We start from the raw sequence: 4,150 nt of genomic DNA, 5'->3' as shown, positions 1-4,150 counted from the left end.
GTGAGCAACACAGACAATTCAGCTACTTTGGCAAGCTTGGTAAACAACAGAAATGTGTGTGAAATGAGAATATATTCCTATCAGTCTAATGATGTCATTATAGCATTACTCATTAAGTCCATTTTAAATCCAGGCTTAAATGGAATGTGTAATGTTGCAGCATGAGTGATGATGCGCTTGTCTAAAATGATGTTAAGAGTGTGAAGCAAACAAATGAGATATGATAGCTGCATAAACATCAAGGGATGATGGTAGCAGATTAACAATAAATACTATGGTGATATTATTATGTTATCACAACTCAATAGGCAAATAATTAGAGACATTGCAATGACATTCACAAATGGAAAAATTACAACATCCAGTCAGGTTCCGATGCACTTGGACATATTTTCACAATAAGTTTCTTTGGACAATTGACATATTTCACATGGTATGTATGAGAGGTGTGGTTCTTGACCTGCTCCTTATGTGAAGTTCCAGGAGATAGTCTTTACTGTCAATTTTTGCTGAATAAATACAATTGGCTTTACGTAATTGGAAACGTCACTATGATATTTAATATTTTGGATGGATAATATTTGAAGTCTTTGACAGCCCAAGGCCTAAAAACCGTAGACATGACCAAATATTGACTTTCCTCCCTGGAGATGCTTTGCCAAGCCTTCACTTGCGGCTTTGCCAGGCCCTTACTTTTGTCTTCGCTACACGAAATGCATGCTGTATTGGCTTGATATCAGGCTTCTGCAGGCACGTGCATAGACATTTTTGGGGTTAAGGTGCTAAAGCCATAAAAAAGGGCACCCTTCAGGAAAATGTATCATACAACTGTAACTATTGTAATACACATCGCTGCAGGATACTTTCAACTTATATTGCAATTAATACAAACTTATATTAACACAAACATTTTTTCACTGTTTCATGACAGAGTTGAAACATAAGCAGCATCACACCAATAATCGACAACAGATACATCTCATCAGGCATATAGGTCACCTTTCATCTCAATAATTAGGAATTTAATTACAACAAAACTAACAAAGTTTTCTAACTTATAGAACAGTTAAACTGTTTATTACTTGTCTACCTGTTCACTCTCCTATCAGAATGTACCGCTCAATGGTTATGACGCTTACTGGTAAAGCAAAGAAAAAAACAACATATTTTACCAGGATATTTTGCCATATATTGAAATACAAACGCCTTCTCTCTCTTCATTAAACATTAGCGTCAGTAAACAGCTGGACGAGGCTTTGAGTTGTTTTTTATATTGTTTCGGACACATCATACCAGTTACTTCACAATATTTTCAGCGGCACAAATGTTGTGGTTAATCTTGCAACAAACGTCAAGGTATTTCACAAATATTGTTTTTACCTGTCTGCCTGATGCAGAGTATTAGAGGAGATGTATTGTGTAGTAGGCTCTGGGTTATTTGAGAAGGAGAGGGTGGTTTGGGGGCCGTTGGGGATGGTGAATGCAGTCGAGCAGTTTGGGGAGGAATTTTGACAGGAACTCAAACATTTGCCCCAACAGATATCAAAACATATTCTGGGGTAACTGATGGCAGAGATTATAATTGTGTTATCTTTATAGGTATATAAAAAATGGGATCCAGTAGAAAAGACATTATATTTACACAGGGCAAAAGGTCAGGTGGTTGTGCACATGCCTTGGCCTCTGACTTAGCCATCAAATAATATTCAACATATGTGCCTTCAAAGGTTTTAAGTTGATACATCTTGTTACTTCTGTCAGCAAATGTCTTTAAACTCCAGTCAGCATATTCCAATAGTCATCATAACTCTGCCTCCATCTTGTTTGACACATGATGTGGTATGCTTTGTGGTATGACTTATAAATGTTGTTACAATGTTGGATACTCTTGTTAAACAATGCCAAAGTGTCTAAACACAGGGTCCATGCATTTTGGTGTGAGCTTGCACACAGTTTTGGATGCCTTTGTCCGGGATGTTTGCAGTCTGGCTACATTGTGATGTCACAGTGAGGTGGACATACTTCTTTGGACATTAAAGTACCAGTAGAATGGAAAAACACCAAAAGTCTTACACAGTTTGTGAGAAAATAGATATGATCTATATAGTATCAATATCACGGAGATTTGCGAGCCATTTTAAGAGATAATGAGCAAGCCAGTCATGTGGTCCATGACGTAGAGGTTGGAACCACTGATCCGTTCCCCACCAAAAACAACCCTAATCATGCAGACTTTGTGTGCACCAACAACGATTACTTTGGGAAAATTATGATCCAGAACCTTATATTTTTGAGCCTGAATATAGGGAGGATGAGCTACAAGTTTTAGAAGCTGTGTGCTAAACAGATCTAGCTTTAGTGAAACACTAAGCATCATGTAGCAGTATTGCTAAGTGCTAAAAAACAAATACAAACTACGAACATAATGAAACCATCGCTTGCTAAACAATGTCTAGTCTCACTGTTATGATGACTGATAGGATGTTCGTGTCTTCCTGTTTGGATGAAGAATTAATAAAAATTCACACAAAGGGTTAAAAGGAAAACTTGCTGCCTGCAGACACCGTCTTCCATTGTCATGTCTTTGTCTTTGTCTCCAGGTATAAATTGAACGTCACAGATGAAGAATTTGTAGATTAAGGGCTAAATCCTCCTATTATCCAGATGAGAGGCATGATTTATAATCTAGAATAACTTTGACGAGCTGAGACGCGACCTCATCTAAGCAGCAGGACATCAGCTGGCTCAATGCTGCAGCACAAGCAAGTTACCTCTCTGTTATCAATGCGCCGCTAAAAAAAAGTTTGTCTGTGTTAGCGCTTATAACAGGGCTATTCAACTACATAATGAAAGGGGCCGCAGATGCAAGAGCCCAAGGGATCAGGGGCCGGACATCGAATGGTGGATGTTTCATCAGAAAGTGCCTCCGCAGGTTATATTTCTTTGAGACTGCGTTTACTTAATTGCAAAGTAAACACACCGGCTTTACAAAGCACTGTCAATAAATTAATTATCTTGTCCTGCTACTCGTTTCCAGAGTGTGCAGATAGTTAACAGTGTGAATAAAAAGAAACTCAAATTTTTGTTAAGGATTGTTGTTCCTTCTTTTGAATTATTTTCCTTCCTTAGTTTTCAAAGAGACAACAACAACAAACACAACAATAACAATAATAACAACAACAACAGAACAGCATCAGCGAATAGGACATGTACAAATATGATATTAAAAGTGATAGCAAAGAAGCAGTTAGTGAAATAAATATTAACACAGAAATGACAATGAGCATTATTACACTACAAATGGAGCAATACAAATACCAATATAAATAGCACTATTGAACGCCAACACGCAAACAAGAGACATCAACACCTCCCCCACCAAAAGACTCCGCCCCCCCAACCCAAACCCACACATGCACACCACCGCCCAAACAACCGAGACACAGCACACTGCATCATGTCACCAACACAGACACAACAGACCACACGGGCACGGACCCCTCCCAACAGGAAGCGAAACTCGCATGACGCCACATAAAACTAAAACGTTTTTAAAAAAAAATAAAATAAAAAATAAATTAATAAAAGCCTCGCACCCTCCGCGAGGTCTATCCCCGGGAATGGCAGGCCAACAGATCGCAGTCCCCGCAGCCCGCACCGGCTGAGGAGGCAATGAGGGGGGCGCCGTACTCCCGAACCCCAACCCCCCCATGCATGTGTATAAGGCCCCCAGAGTGTCGACTGTGTAGTTAAAATTTGGAGGTCAGCCATTACAGCCGACCTCCAGTCCCTTTTGATGTGTGTACTGTAGCGTGAGTGAGTTTCATCTACTGTTCATGCCACTTAAATGGAGTTCAAAAGAGTTTTGAACAAATAGTAAATAGATTGGCTGAAGTATGACCACATCACAATATCAAAATTAATCAGCACTTTTTAAATGATGGCCTCTGATTGGCTGAGCTCACATTGAGCTCACGTTGAGCTCAGCTTCCTGCCGCCTGGTTCCATGTACTAAACTGTGCAACAATTGCAGGAAGCATTGACGTAAGGGGGCCAGAGCACCATGTACAGACATTATGTAGCCTTTCAGGGTGGAGTTGTGTGTGTCAGGTCCCCGACCTTTTCTTCAGATACTAAATCTCTTTATCTC

The 4,150-nt window shown here is 39.7% G+C and overlaps 1 protein-coding gene across 2 annotated transcripts in view; it reads left to right on the top strand.

The window, feature by feature from the left end:
- The window catches only part of LOC133660046 (rap guanine nucleotide exchange factor 5-like), a 40,881-nt gene that overhangs the window by 354 nt on the left and 36,377 nt on the right, over window positions 1–4,150 (top strand). The gene's annotated exons all lie outside the window — the stretch shown is intronic.

Source organism: Entelurus aequoreus, linkage group LG11 (assembly GCF_033978785.1).
Source record: "Entelurus aequoreus isolate RoL-2023_Sb linkage group LG11, RoL_Eaeq_v1.1, whole genome shotgun sequence".
NCBI lineage: Eukaryota > Metazoa > Chordata > Actinopteri > Syngnathiformes > Syngnathidae > Entelurus > Entelurus aequoreus.
Note: the sequence above shows the minus strand (reverse complement) of the source record. Positions and strands in the feature narration are given on the sequence as shown.